The sequence below is a fragment of the Rhinolophus sinicus genome, linkage group LG07 (assembly GCF_036562045.2).
Source record: "Rhinolophus sinicus isolate RSC01 linkage group LG07, ASM3656204v1, whole genome shotgun sequence".
In the NCBI taxonomy this organism is placed as follows: Eukaryota; Metazoa; Chordata; class Mammalia; order Chiroptera; family Rhinolophidae; genus Rhinolophus; species Rhinolophus sinicus.
The window spans coordinates 36,435,055-36,451,904 of record NC_133757.1 but is presented as its reverse complement, the minus strand read 5'-3'; the positions used below and the strand labels follow the sequence as shown (position 1 = coordinate 36,451,904).

General features: G+C 31.2%; 1 protein-coding gene across 1 annotated transcript in view; it reads left to right on the top strand.

Moving 5' to 3' along the window:
- Positions 1-16,850, top strand: part of PCDH15 (protocadherin related 15) — a 1,312,736-nt gene that overhangs the window by 512,964 nt on the left and 782,922 nt on the right. Inside the window, exon 3 of the mRNA XM_074339439.1 lies at positions 5,730-5,780. The gene's annotated coding sequence lies outside the window, so the exon portion shown is untranslated. The remainder of the gene's footprint in view (positions 1-5,729; positions 5,781-16,850) is intronic.

Here is a 16,850-nt window from a genome sequence, read left to right as displayed (position 1 = left end):
ATTAGAAATGAAGGATGATTTGGAAGAATTTATAAATGTATAATTTTCTTGCTTTGACAGCTTCGGAAAAATGCACTGGCTGTGTTCCTGTCATAATTTCTCAACTGAATTCATTTGGTAAGCTAGGATTCATGCATTTTGGTGAAAGGATTACAACATTGCTTGCATGTGTTTATGATGGTAAAATAATGGCCAAAATAATTTAAGGGATTAAAGCCTGGGTCCAACTTTTGATAGTAACTTTTTGTTTAATCCTCGTTTGTGGGAAATAAAAGAGAGATGCTTTTAATATATATATTTTTTTATTTCAGTGTGTCAAAAGCTTTATAACATGACACTGTACAACAGAGAGAAAGAAAAGAAACCTGGATTTTGAGGCCAAATCTTGATTCTGCTATGTATTTACTAACTGTGGAACTTGAACAACTTCTCTGAGCATTTATTTACTTAAATGATTTAGAAAGGGTGATAACAATTTCTGTTTCTGGGTGTAGTTGTGGGGCAGAAACTAAAATAGGTAATGACTAAGTGTCTAGTATGCAATAGACGGCCAATAAGGAAAAGCTATTTTAGAAAAATAAATTTACTTCTCCTATATTTTGTGAAATCCTTTTAGTATAGTTTTCTTTTTACCTACCCTCATGCCTTGGCTCCATACTTTTTATCTTGCTCTTCTAATGAGCCACAATACTCAAAATAGCACTTAGAAATTTATCAGAGCTAACAAAGTGAGGTGTGGCTATAGTGATGTAATGAAATTTGAGGACCTCCAGAAAATAATTTAATTGTTCTTTTTCATTTGCCTAATTGGTAGTTTATTTTTGTGTTTTCCTTATTTTACGGGATCTAAGTGGCATGGTCCACTTTGATGGTAGGGTAATACAAAGAACCCATGTTTTTATGACTTATCCATTATGTTGTTATATAGATATATAATTGTAAATACTGCTTAATAGAGGCTATAGTTGGAATAGTTATGAAACTGTTTTACCACCTTATTATGTAGATTTTATTTCAACCCGAGATTTAAATATATATATATGTATGCATATATATATATATATATATATATATATATATAACTAAATACATATATATTTAATTTAATCTCTCTCTATATATAAATATAAATAAATACAAATATAAATATAAAGGTATATATATATATATATATATATATATATATATATATATATATGTATGTATAATGTTTAAACCTGAACCAAGTTAATGTGAGAGGGGACATATTTAGAATATACATAAAAATAATTTATTTTTGTCAATTATTTTTTTACAAAATTATTTATTTGATGGTCTGCTACAATCAAAGATACAAGTTTTAATTTACTATCCTTTCTCTGGTTATATTTATATAGAACATAAATTCTATTGGATTCATTATCTAAAGTACAGACTAACATAAATAAACCAGAATCAATTATTTAAGAGTTTCTTTCCAACTTAAGATTTAAATGTGGGATTTAAAATTTAAACATATCACTAAGAAAAAAACATTAAATAAACTTCCACTGCATATAATCTAATAAATTTACAACGCTCAAGTTAAAAAGAAGAAAAAAAGCCTCAAAGGGCAATCATTTCTAGTTTTGATTTGCTTCTGTGTTTCTTAATTCCAAAGTATAAAAGTACATCTTTGCCATATACCACACACAATAAAAATGATAAACTGAGGCATCAATATCTTCTTGAAAGAAATAGAATGGCAACATAATTAACAAGCAGAACATATGTTACAAAAAAGGTAATTTTTTTTTGACATAATAGTAATATCGCAAGGGCTTAATAGTTGCTTCATTCAAAATAGCTGCCAGATAACTTGTGATGACTAGATATTGAAAAATCTGACATTTAAGGATGGAATTAAACCTCAACGATTATATTCTCACAAAATAGTAAAACATATGTGTGTGTGTATGTGTGTGTGTGTGTGTGTTAATTGCTAAAACATGAGTAATACTGTTATAATCCATATTCTTGAATAAATCATATTATTGCCATGTACAAAGTCTGACAATTAAGTCTACGAAATTGTTGCAACGGTGTTGCTAACCTTTTTTGATATCACAGGGATTATTTATTATGAATTTGTATCAACTGAACAAACAGTTAACCAAGTTTACTATGTGGAAGTGCTGAAAAGGCTGCGTGAAAGTTAGACAACCTGAACTTTTTGCCAGCAATTCATGGTTCTTACATCGCAAGAAAGTACCAGCTCACACAACACCATCTGAGAGGGAGTTTTTAGCCAGTAAACAACAGTATTGGAACACCCTCCCTCCTTACTCACCTGATATGGCCCCCAATGACTTCTTTCTTTACCCAAAGATAAAGGAAATATTGAAAGGAAGACATTTTGATGACATTCAGGACATCAAGGGTAATAAGACAACAGTTCCGATGGCCACTCCAGCAAAAGAGTTCTAAAATTGCTTTGAATGGTGGACTAGGCACAGGTGTGGGTGCATAGCTTCTCAAGGGGAGTACTTCAAAGATGACTATAGATAGTGATATTCAGCAATGAGGTATGTAGCACTTTTTCTAGGATGAGTTTGTGAACTTAATTGTCAGATCTCAGTGTGTTATCATTATATGATGAAATTTCCTGTCTAACAAGCACCAAAATCTAGATTTGAAAGCATTGCTAGAGCTATTTCATAGAGTTCATGCTGGATATTGAGGCTCTGCAATAAAAAAGTTGCCAAATGATTCAAGAAAACTTCAACCTTGATATACTCACTTTCTTATCTTTTAATATCTAGTTGATGGTTGTAATCACAAAGCCGAGAACACAAACGATATCTTAGTGGATGCCAAAATCTAGCCCTGCATCTTTTAACAATTAATTCCTAAAGGAACCAGAATGTTACGTGGTGACTGATGCCATTTGAATTGTCATTACAAGTTAAAGGAAATTGCCTTTAAGGCATTTAGCCTGGTTATTTTGAAAGCTAAATGTTTGTGAGAGGAATTTCCTACATTAAGACTGAGACATGAACTGAGCCAATTTAAGTTAACTTCTATTTCATGTTCCTATAGCCATGAACCTGACACTTAGAGCAACTTAGTGTTGCCATTCTATCCATTTCCATATGTCTTTTTTATTAAATTGGATGGGGATATAAGTTGGTGATGTGTTTGTGGGTTTTTTGTTTTTTTGTTTTTAATGAAGTGACATAAATGCTTTTAATGACATAGGCAATCCTGAAGAAGTAAGTCTATAGAATAAGAACTACCAAGATGTTTTTCTGTGCAAAAGAAATAAAGCAAAGTTAATTTTGTCCTTTTGAAATTCAAACACGTTTACTTATTTACTTTTTTCACTTATTTAAAAAGTACGTTAACTAAAAGCTAACAGACTTTATCATTGACTTTAGATAATATAGACAAAAGTTATCTTAAGAGTGTGCACAAACCTCCCTTTGTTCTGCCCTATTCAATATCCCAAACTGCTGCTACCCTACTGACTCACAACTCCCTTTCCCTACCCTGACCATTTTTCACCCTTAAAACTTATCACAGCCTACATTAAATATATTTTATTTGTTTTATGTTTCTTTTGTATTATTTATTTTCTGTCTATTGCTATATTATAATTGCCAGAGTACTATATTTAAAAAAAAAAATGTCGACTGATATATTCCAGGTGCCTAGAAAAATGCCAGTTACACAAGCTACAGAGTGATTGATAACAGGGCAAAGAGAGTCAAGTATATTGTGATGGAAGGAGAACTGATTCTGGTGTGAACATACAATGCAATATATACATGATGTATTATGGAACCATACACTTGAAACCTATATAATTTTACTAACTAGTGTCACCCCAATAAACTAAAAAAAAATTAAAAAACTGAACAAGTGAAATATTTAAACAATTAGCAGCAACAACACAGCAAATATTGAAAGAAACTGAAATTTGTCTATTTTCTAATAGAATATATATTTGAAAAAATATGTTACTCATTTGATAAAAAGTTACAAAAATAATATAAATAGATACTAATTTGTCTTCAGTCATGAACTAAAACAATTCCCATGATAGATGTTAAAACATTTACATCTGTTTTGCTTACTCTTAGTTGTAGAAGAATAACAAAGACAGCTCCCTTGAATCACAGATTGACTTTTTTGTATCCTTGTGATAAATAATAAAATTAGAAAATATTAAGCTAAAAAATTAAAGATTTTTAAAACATCTTAAGGGGAAACGATTTTATTCTCAGATCTTTGTATCGTCTTAACATTAGGACATGACTTAGATTCACTTTATATTCATCTGATTTCCACAGGTAAATATTCTAAGTCCAGCAAGTGAATTATTTATAGGAACGTCAAACAGTTCAGATTCTTTTTATATATATTTTTTAATGTGATAGTATTTCATTTATGTTGGGTTCTAATTCTAGTCGTGTTACAAATGTACTACATGACCTTAAAGAGACAACTGCCTTTCAAGGCATCATTTTATACCCCAAAAAATGTGAGGTTCAATTTCCATGGTCTCTGAGTTTCCTTCTGCTTCTAAGATTGTGTGCCTGTGTCTTCCACTTCTGTAATTGTGTCTCTTCTTATTTCACTATATGTGATTTTGTTTTTCTGTTAAAACAATTAATATTAAGATTAATATAAGTATATCTGTATCCAGTTTTAATGTACCATTTCTACATTTTAGAAAAGTAAACTTGCTATATTAAAGGAATGATTAGTTTTAGATGTAGAATCTTACACTAAATATTATCTATGTGTGAAATATATACTATATACTGTGTATTTTACTATACTGTATTCTAAGGATATTTTTATAAAATCTATATTTGCAAATACATATTTTTATATATTAAAGCTATAACATGTTTCTCTTTAAACTATAATTTAAAAAGCAAAATGCTCTCATATTTATCAGGAGCTTGTCATGTTCTAAATACTGAATTAGGTATTTTACTTCCACCACCTCAATTACTGAAAGAGGTAGGAGTTGCCAAAAACAAACAAACAAACAAACTAACTAACTAAACACCTGAAAAATTTAAAGGCAATATGTTGTTAATATGATCTCGTATTAACTAACATATGTTTTCTCAAAGCCAGCACAATGAATTTTACTTTTTTCCAAAATGTGAAAGATAGTTGCTAAAGAAATTACTGTTTCAATTATTTTGCCCAAAACTTTATTTCAATGTTCTCCAAAAGACCAAATTATTGCAATGTGAAATGTACTATTGCAGTTTTAAATAAATAAACATTGAGTTTTCATATAGAAAGAAGAACATTTATCTAAAAGTGTTTTATTCTTCAGGTGTAACCATTGTATATGTATTTAGCATATATATATTTAAGTATATTTATTGCTCAGTTTAGTTCAAACATCTTGTTTATCAAACCTAACCACAATGTTCCTTATCTGTTATCCCCATATTTCTTGTGAAATTTGAAAAAGCTGCTTCCAAAATTATTCAATATCTGGACCTAAAAATACCTGACAGTTTTGTTACTACAAAATTTAATCAGAAATAACACTTTTTAATGGTATAGACACACGTTATATTTGTTTCTTTGTAATAGCATGTAAATCAATTAAAAAGTATATCAGTAACAGAAGTTATAAGGACATATTTGGTAGTTAACAATACTTTTCCCTTAATTACATAGTTGTTGCTCAGATTCAAATTTGGAAATGCATTTGACTCATTTGTTGTTTCTATTTATAGGAATTTGCATTGTCATGTTTCTGAATACTATACTTAAGACCTACAAATAAGGTATAGTATATTTTATTTTATATTGAAGTTTATATTTAAGGCCTCATGTCAATAGTTTAGTAAGTAGGAGTTGTATCTCATAAATAAAATCATAAGTAAATTGTTGGTTTTGGGATCCAAGTTACAAGCATGATCTATATGTTGGCAATTCCTTTGTGACTATTCTTTTGTTTTATTGAAAATCCACTCATATAGACATAGTTTTTCTGCCATCCAACAAAGACTTTCTTGTTAAATATCAAAAGGCAACTGAGATGTAGCAACTGATTCATTGAAAGGAACTCATGTAGAAACAGTTGTTCAAATCCAATAGCCACAAAGACAAAAGTTCCATGGGAAACTTGAATTTATCAATGTCAGGAAAAACATAAAATCTAAAATCTGAGTGTGGAGTGCTATTAAAAGACTGAAAGATTTCATTAAAACAACAACAACAACAACAACAACAACAACACATAGCACTTTATTCTTAATATATAATGATTTAACTGAGTCACTAAAAAGTGACTGATGCTAAATTGAATTTATGTATTTTCTAAGACTATGAGTTAATGGTGGAAATATTGTTTATTCCTTGATATATTCTGGGGGAAATTTTTTTTTATTGAACAACAAAAGCATTTTGATATGCAAATGCATTTATTGCAGCTCTGCTTCTGTCTGAGGAGACTCTCGTGAGTGTACTTTTGCCTGAGTGCTTGTTAAAAGGAAGGATGGAGGAAGGAAGGGCAGAGATGTTGAAATTTCAAAAGTAAATGCCAATCCTCTAGGCCCTGTCTTTTAGAAATGTTGAATGACAGGACACAATACTTTTTTGAAATGTCTGATTGCAGTGACATGGGGTTCAAATTACAAATAAAACTTCAATATAATAATTCAAAGTGTTAAGCTACTTTTTTGCTAGGAAAGCTAATTACTCCTTAGTGTAAAAAATAAATCAAGGAACAACTATTGAGGTTCATTACTTTAGTCATATTTTTATTCTTAGATTTTCACTAGAATGTTTGTAAAATTCAACAGCTGAGTGCAAGAATTTGGAATCTGTGAGCCTTGTATTTCTCAGCTGTTTTTCCTCTAGTTTTGGGAGGAGGCAGAATTACATGTGAATGCCTTATGAGTATAGCTCTATATACATATTTCTAATTGAATACAGAACAGTAAACTTCAAAGCTAAATGACAAATAACTGATTCGCATTTATATTTAACTGTTTTTGTTTCTTTAAAAATACCCTTTGATATCCTTAGATATTTTAATTAATTTATTACTGTGGGTAATATAAATTTTAAAATTACAGTAGAGTAACTGTGGCTAAAAAATACCTACACATATTCAGCTTGTCTTTCCCTGTGAAATTATACCTAAAAACAGTAAGAATTAATTATCCATTCAATCCTTGATGTAATTAATGATGTAAATAGAAAAGCACCTTGCAGTAAAACAATCCCAAATTAACCAAAAGATTTTCCACAAGAAATGTCTTGCCTTCTTTAGGAATTCTATTAGTTGGTATAATATAGTTAAAATGTTTAAGGGATTGTACTAGTCTATGACAGATGAAGTGCACCAGGGAATGCAAAGTGACAAAACCCTCTTCTCTGAGATGTTCAGAGAATAGTAGTTGCAAAAGTTCAGTAGTGTTAAAAGAATCTACTCAAATACAGAACTCATCTCCTGTCTTTGAGGTACTTGAGTGTGCCATGAAGGCTCATGCAGATGGCTCAAGAACTGCTGTGGCTTTAAAAGTCTATCTGTCTGTTTGAACCAATGTTCCCACTGCCATATCCCACTGGCAGTGGGGCAGAAATAATCTGTAGAAGTATAATCACCTAGTCAGTAAATCTAGGATTTCTTATAGATGGGCTGTTTTGTTATTGAATTTTTGGAGAAGTAAGGGGAATTAAGAATATCCACAACCCAAATAATCAGCGTGTATGGTTGCTCTATTCTTATCAGGATAAAAATAAAGATACAGTGTATGTGCGTGTTTTTACTGTGCATTCTATGAGGCTGTCTTTGTATGTCTATTTTTGTGTATGTCCCATATTTAAAAAGATAGAGGCAATGCACATCAAGTTTTCTTATCTGAATTTTTATTCTTGATTCTGCTGTCAAAATGAATATGTATGGATAGGCACATAGCAAGGGAACTTCTGAAAGTGATGGAGATAAGAAAATACTTAGTATTCTGAGAAGCAGATAAATGAAAAGGAAATCTATGGTTACATTGAGTATTCAGTTCTTTAATCAGTGCTTGTACTTACAGCAGGCTTACAGAGATTTTTAGAATATTTGACATTCACTACTTCTTACGTTCAAGCCCAAAGGACACAAACCAAGCAGGAGATGACAGCTTTGGCTAATTGCGTCTATCTCATTTTTATAACGCTTCATTATAAACAGCCTACCTTCATTTAGTTGTCATATGTTTTATTTCTTTATGGACCTTTGTTTCTAGTTGGCCATTGGGATAAGTGAAATTTTAATACGTCAATAAAATATGTCTTTGTCTCATGCTAGTTATAACTTGCAAGATAGACAATCATGTACTAGATATTTGAACTTTAGAATGTTATGACTTTGAAGCTTGATATTCTGGTCAGTCTGAATTACCTTCTAATTCTGTGTCTCATTTTTCCTTTGTTACATCCTCAACCCCTAGCCCACATTACCTTTGCTTGTTTTGGCTTATCTTGTTTATAAAGTGACTTCTAGGTTCCACTATACCCACATTGCCCATCTTTTAAGGTCTTGTTAATTATGACTCCTACTAATTCTTCCCTAAACATTATAGCCTTGCTAACGCAAAGTAATTTTAACCTTATCATGAATGCTCTATAAATAACTGCACATTAGAAATCTTTTTTCATCTAATAACACTGAGTAATACATTGCTTTATTAATGTACATTATTATGCGTTAACTTTGCATTACCTTAATGTTGTCTCTTTAGTTAGATGGCAAATTTCTGGTGGGATTGGTCATGTTTCATAAGATGAGACAGATGATACAAAAATGCTATGGAATTAAAAAAAATTGATTTGGAATTCAAATAATCAAAATAGTTATATCATATACATATACTTTATGAAAGTAGTTGTAAGAAATTGATGGATAATTTATTAAAAGGATTTGTTATGAGAGGCAAAGAGGTTCTTAAAACTGTTGATTTTGCAATGATCAGGCATGCAACACTACAGTGAGAAGAGACATTTTTGACATATCCCAACCAAGTAAGGTATCTAGAATTTTTAAACTGGTTTTCTTCTACACATAATTACATTTTAAGCATCTGTCAAGAACCAGGTTTAATCTGAGTGCTTGTTTAAAGTTGTATCCATATACAGAAATATTCATATTTTGACTGGTATAAATGTTATGGGTTTTCTCATACTACAAAAGATCTACAGATTAATTCTTTGTTAGAGCTTAACAAAATGTCTGGTAGTTAGTAAATGCTTTTTAAATGGTCTATCTAATTAATAGCAATCACAGAAACATTAACTGTTAAAATTCTCATTTTTAGTACATTACTGTACACATTATTCTAATTATTTTAAATTTTTTATTAATATATTTCTTCGTCTTCATGTGCATTATTTAGAAAGGATGCCTTGTTCTTTTATTGTCTGCATCTTTGTATCTCTCAAAATGTTAGTCTTCTATGAGCATTGCACACATATGCTAGAATAGAATATATAAACAAAATATTTGATGGACTAATTTTAAGCTGTGACAGTTTTCCATTCTGGGTTTTGTAGATGTTTGTACAATACTCGTATTTTCCAGACATTTTAGTAGCCAATCTCATTCCTATGTCTTTGACTGTTTTTTCCTCTCAAGTTTCTGTAATTTTTTTCACTAACATTTGAAAATTCCAGGAGGATGTGTCTCAAATAATATGCATTAAGTTGTCTGGAAACTCACTTTTTAAAATGTGATCTTTAAATAAAGAAACTTTTCTTTCACAATTTATTTTTTCCATGATCTTTCTCTCCTGCTCCTTTTTCCTTTACTTTCTTCAATTTGTAGATTGAAATCTTTCCCTGATCAATTTTCCATCTCACTATTTTTTTCTTTATTGATTTGTTTTTGACCTTTTTTTTTAATTTTTGGGGAAAATTTAATGTACTGTCTTCCACTTATACAGATGAGTCTATCCCTTCTTCCAACTACTCTTCTTTGCTTTTGTTGCAATTTTTAATTAGACAACCTTGTTTTCCTTGTCATACTATTCTTTATGAGTTCACATTATCCTTGTAACTAGAACACATGATTTTATTGACAAAATCAAACCTTGGCTCTTCCAAGAAAATGGAATTTCCCTGTAGACTGTAACTAATCTGACCTATATCTCAAGCCTCCATATTTATCTTAGCTAGAGTGAATAAATAAATAAACTGATCAATATTTAATCAAACCAACTATGCAGTCTCTCTTAGATTAAAAAAAAAAAAATCCCTCTGTGTTTAGAAGAAGTATCTGTGTATGTGAGTGTGTGGTGGTGTGTGGGACAAGAAGTATGAAGTATAGTGTAACTGAGAAGACCTCATGATATTAAAACACAGCTGTGGCTTTACACATTTTGTTTTCTAGCCTTTGATATGACATTTCTGTCTCCATGGGTTTTTGCATCTGAAGTTTGAGACTCTGCATGATTTGTGGTCTTCATTAGGGCTCAGTAGGGATCTATACCTTGTTCTGTGACGATGTCTTACTCTGAGTTGCATTGGTTGTGATAAGTGATGAGTGAGGCACACTCTATAGCCCTCTGAAAGGCCACCTTTTCTTGCTGCAAATATCCATCCTTCTGATTCACTCCTTTGCTAGATTCTCGGGTAAGATAATGTTTATGACATTGATAGAACCTAAAATTCAGAGCTTCCCTGTCCTCGACAACAGTAAACTTTACGGAGCTTCCAGAGTCCACAAGGGTATGTGAGGGCAAGTGGATATACTCTACCCTTGATGTTACCCTTTCTTGTGTAACAGATCTTCCATCTCTGAATTTGTTTTTGTCATTCTTCTGTCATCCTAATTTTTCTTCTCACAAATAACATAGAATAGAAAAGAGGTAGCCCAAACTTTTATGTTCCATCTCATTGCTATCAGTCAGGTGGGAGATCAGTAGATCTGAATTCTATAGATTTGGTTGTTTTTATGCTAATTTGAGTGTGATGACCATTGTTCTCTCCCAGTACAATGACTGACGTAACTAGGAAGGATACTGACTCACTGTATCAAACTAATTTGTATGTTGGAAGATAAAATTTTCCTTGTTCCTCTTCTCAGCATTTCCTCTAAAATATATCTCAAATTTTCTCAGATATAATGATATTCTGGGTAGACTAGAGGTGATGGTCTAGTACCCAGAAGACATGTGAGAAGCTCATAAGGAATTTTCAGCTGACTTTTAAATTTTGTCAAGTGTTAATAACTTATTTTTCAATTACCTCCTCTATTTTCTGGGGTAAATTTGGACATAGGTCAAAAGGACTCATTTCCAATGTGAGATGTACTTTCTGATAGTATTCTTCCTAATACACTCCCTTTTTGTTTCTTGACTTGTTTATTCTTTTATCATGATGACATATTTTCCTGTATTTTATTTATACTTAATAAGAGTAGAAGTGTATTTCATTTAAAATTGGATTTCTTGTAGCTGTAATCTTCCAGAGAGAGAGAGAGAGAGAGAGAGAGAGAGAGAGAGAGAGAATTTTAGATTAGGTAAGTTTTAAGAAAGTCTATCTGGAGTTGTTGGAAGTAATGAAGACAAAACTGCACTTAGTTTAGATGATCACCTGTTACAGGCCAACCACTGTGCATTCTGTAAACTTCTGGGCAATAGTGAATATTTTTGTTGGATAAAGACAAATGGTATCTGAAGTAGTTTGCCACTTCCCATTCACCTCATGGTCTCTTGAGGCGTTCTAGTCTTCTATCTTTAACTTCATAATGATCTGTGATTGGCAGCCATGTAACATGAGAGAAATGTTCTTTCAATAAGCCATATAGTATATAGGGCCTCAAAACCTTCCTTTAATACTTTCCCATCCTTGTAATAATCAGCAGAAATCCCATGTGATATCTGTTAAGTGGATATTGCCATCAATGAATTTAGGTGCTCATGTATAGTTTTAGTCTTCATTGAAATTTACATTTTATTTGCATGTTTTTGTTTTGTTTTACTTGCCAAATTAGATATTAATCTCCGTAAGGTAGCTCACAGTTTTAAACTATTTTTGGAATCCTATGGCCTTAATCATGCTTCTTAAACAAGTATATTTAAAGATATATCAGCTTTCATCTTTTGAGCTCTATTTATGTAAAGCCATTATATCTTTTACCAGGTACACTTCATGATGGGCAACATTATTTTTATTTTGAAATTCTTTACTAAGGATTCATAATCACATTGAGTGTATATCATCTGAGTTTATCAAACTGACCTTTTCATTTCAATGACTAGAGACTGCCTTGAGCTGTGTTTGTGCAGTATCTGAGTATAAGGTACATTTTTCTGAGTATGTGCATCCCCGCAGCCCAAACAGTATAACCAAGGGCAATCTTTCTAGACTGTGTTTTTGTTTTTGTACTTTAATCAGTTAAATAAATGAGGGGTTAAAATTGATGTGACCTTGGCTCAATAGTTATTATCATTTTAATGCTATAGATGCTGTGAAGCTTGGCTATGAAATGCTTTGCCTTCCCAAATATAAATGGTATTTTGAAACTTTAGGGGTTTTCCCCTCACAATAAATGAAGTTGATTTTTTAAGACATTTTCTCTTTTAAAGTTTGTAAGAATTATTGATTCAATATATTTAATGCATTAAAACCTTACCTATACATTCTCTTTTATCTGCCCCTGAAGTTTATCGGGATTATTTCCTATGACCTATATCATTACAGATAATGTACCACAGAAATTTGAGACTCCTTGAGGATCGCAAGTTGTTCTATTATAGGACAAGGTGAATCTCCTGTGTATGAATTTATCAGGCTCCTCGCTCATTTGGAGAAAAAGAGTTAGAGTGTCTCTGTTTGGTCCTAATTTGATACACCCAGAGCATGGCTGATATCTGTAAATAGCTATTCAAGACACTTTACAATTCAGATATGTCTTACCTTTAATTTTATGTGAATTATATCTTTATGTGTGCATATGTTAGGCAATGTTGGATTTTCAATTTCATCATCACTATGTTAGATGATATTGAAACACCTAACATGTAAGCACTTTTATATAGATTATATTATTCAATTCTAACAGTCCATAAAAGAAGCATTATTTCCTTTTTCCCCACTTCTGTACATGTGAGGAAAGTAGACAGAATTATACATGATTAGCAGAACTGATATTGAACAAAGGTCTGTCTTACATCAAGGACCGTTTCTCACCTATTGTACTTTGCTGATGATTATTTGTACTAGTAGTAAAAATATAGGAATTCTTAGATTTTTGAATCATCACTTTTTCAATGAGCCGGATCACTGAGGCATATTACACTTAACTTGGTTTGTCTTTGTGATGTAGATATATCGATATGTATTGCTTATTGGAAACATCATTTATATGACATTGTGTTAAGTGTACCACATTGGACATTTAATAAAATAGGCCATATTCTAATGATATTCTCACAATACAATTAGAAGCGTTCAAGTCAAGCCAGAATCTGGAAGAAATTATTTGTACTTCTTAAATCTAATAAATACATCTGACATGCATTCAGAATATACAAAGAACTCTTGAAACTCAATAAGAAAACAACCCAATAAAATAAAAGCAAAATCTTTGAAAAAGCACTGCACCTAAGTGATTTATACCCAAAAGATGTATGAATGAATAAGAATATGAAGCAATACTCAACATCATTAATGAAATGTAAATTAAAACCACAGTGCGGTTCCATTACTTATTAGACATTTTAAAGTTTATAAAATGGCAAACTGTTTTTGGTAATCAGTTTGTCAGTTTTTAAAAATCGTTAAACATACACTCAGCATATGACTCTGCTTTTCCATTCTTGATTGTTTACGGGAAAGGAATAAAACCACATGTTCATGCAAAAAATATATGAATGCTCACTGGAGTTTTATTTGCAGTAGCACTAAACTAGAAGCAACCCAAATGCCCATCGACAGGTGATCATATAAACAAATTCTATATTGATGCAATGGATATTCAACAAGAAAAGGTAATGAAATATTGATAATATGTATAAATCTTGAAATAATTATGCAGAGTGAATGAAGCCAGACAAAAATAGTTCATGCTGTAGTTTCTCATTGATAGAAACACTAGAAATCACAAACTAATTTACAGTGACAGAAAAAGAGATCAGTGATTGGGAATGGAGAATGCATAGTGGAGCAGGAGGAGGGAGTGGTTACCCAGGGGCATGAGGAAATTTCTGGAGGTGATGGATGTGTTCATTATCTTGGTGGTGATATAGTTTCATGGTTTTACATATGTAAATTTGTTAAACTATACACTGTATCTGTGAAATTCATTTGCATGTCATGTCAATTAAAACTACACAAAGCTATTTAAACAGTATTCATCAAGGACAGTGTTTAAAGAATCAGAGACTTGAACAAATATAAAAATGGAATCCTAGAATACCAAATATTGATCGTAGGGTAACAGAATATTATTTCTACTTTGAGATTTTTTTCAAAAAATATACAAGTTAAAGCAAAAGTTATTTATTTTCCATTGTTGAGTGGAAATAAGTTATAATTTTGTCTGGAGTATGACAGTTTCATTTTATTTTCCTATGTTTCACTGAAGAAAAAAAAAATAAGACAAATCAAAAGAGGAAAAGGTCAGCTCTTTAATCTTACATATGGACTCCATCATTTTTAAATAGTGTTGCATGATAAGCACTCTAAATATTCAAATGAAACTTCTATTAATTTCCCTAAAATAAATGTCTTTTTAGTCATGCTTAGTATTTAGATTGCATTGCATAATTTATTCCCATTTAATTTAAAATTATACTGCATTACTCTTTGGTCTATAATTTTTTCTCCCAAAAATGTTATCATGTTATAAAATTTAGGATGTTGTACATGAATAATTATATGATTTTCAGTACAGTTTTGAATCTTTGAAAATTCCTACAGCAAGCACTTTATTTTTATTTTATTTTAATTAATTTTTATTAAATTTACTTGAGTGATACTGGTTAGTCAAATGATAGAGGTGTCAAGTGTTCAATTCTATGATACATCATTTATATATGGCATTGTATATTCATCCCACAGAGTCAGTTTTTCTTCCATCAGCATATATTTGACTTCCTTTCCCCTCTTCTAAAACTTATTCTTGCCCCTTAGCATCTAGGATCCACTAAACTATTGTCTGTGTCTATGAGTTTTTATTTGTTTGTTTGTCTTGTTTGTTTGTTGCTTTCAGTTTGTATATCCTGCATCTGAGAAAAGTCATGTGGTGCTTAACTTTTTCTGTCTGACTTATTTTCCTAGGATTATAATCTCAAGATCCATCCATGTTGTCACAAATAGCAGTATTTCATCTTTTCTTATGGCTGAGTAATATTCATATATATATACACACACACACACACATACAGGATATATATATATATATATATATATGTCATGTCTTCTTCTCCAATAAGCTGTTGAAGGAAACTTCGGTTATCTTCAAGTCTTGGCCATCAGGACTAATGCAGCAATGAACATAGTGGTACATATATCTTTATGGATAAACATTTTAAGATTTTTGGGTAGATACCCAGAAGAGGGATTCCTGGGTCATATAGTACTTCTATTGTTAATTTTTTTAGGAATCTCCACACTGTTTTCCACAGTGGCTGTACCAATTTACCTACCCACTAGCAGTGTATGAGGATTTCTTTTACTCCAAAACCTCTCCAACACTTGTTATTACTTGTCTTGTTGATAATAGTCATTCTAATAAATGTGAGGTGATATTTCATTGTGGTTTTGAATTGCATTTCCCTAATAGCTATTGGAGTTGAGCATTTTAAAAATACATTAGTTGACTGTCTGTTCGTCTTCTTGGAAAAAGTGTTTGTTCAGGTCCTTTGCCCATTTTTTAAATGGATTGTTTTGTTGTTGTTGTTGTTGTTGTTGGGTTGTATGAGTTCTTTATATATTTTGGATATTAGCCCCTTATTAAAGGTGTTATTTGCAAATATCCTCTCCCATTCGGTTGGTTGCCCCTTTGTTTTGTTTCTTTTGTTGGTTTCTTTTGGTGGGCAGATGCTTTGTACTTTGATTTAGTCTTATTCATCTATTTTTGATTTTACTTCCTTTGCCTTTGAGGTCAAATTCATAAAATTTTCTCTGAAACCAAGGTGCGTAAGTTTAATACCTATGCTTTCTTCTAGGCTCTTTATTGTCTCAGGTCTTATGTTTTGTCTTTCATCCATTTTGAGTTAATTTTGATATATGTTGACGGGTATTTGTCTAGTTTCATTTTTTTGCACATGGCTCTCCAATTTTCCTAACACCATTTATTAAATAGACTTTCTTTTCTCCATTGTATGTTTTGGGCTTATTTGTCAAAAAATATTTGCCCATATATCTGTGAGTTCATTTCTGGGTTCTCAGTTCTGCTCTATTGGTCTGCGTGTCTGTCTTTTTACCAACATTATGCTGTTTCGAGTATTGTCACAATAAACAGATACAGTTAAGTTGCAGGATGCAAAATTAATGTACAAAAGTCCATTGAGTTCCTCTATACTAAATGAAATTTCAGAAAACTATATTAAAAAAGAAAAAGAACTATATATTTTTGCAATTAAACATAAAGAATAAAATGCCTAGGAATAAACTTAACACAATATGTGAAGGGCTTATACAAGGAAAACTATAAGACATTATTAAAATTGAAGGGGATACAAAGAAATGGAAAGATATTCCATGATCATGGATTGGAAGAATCAATATAGTTAAAATATCCATATTCTCCCCATCAAAATCCCAACAGCATTAAAAAAAATTAGAACAACAACAAAATAATCATCACATTTATATGCAATCACAAAAGTTCTTGGATAGCTAAAGCAGTCCTAAGA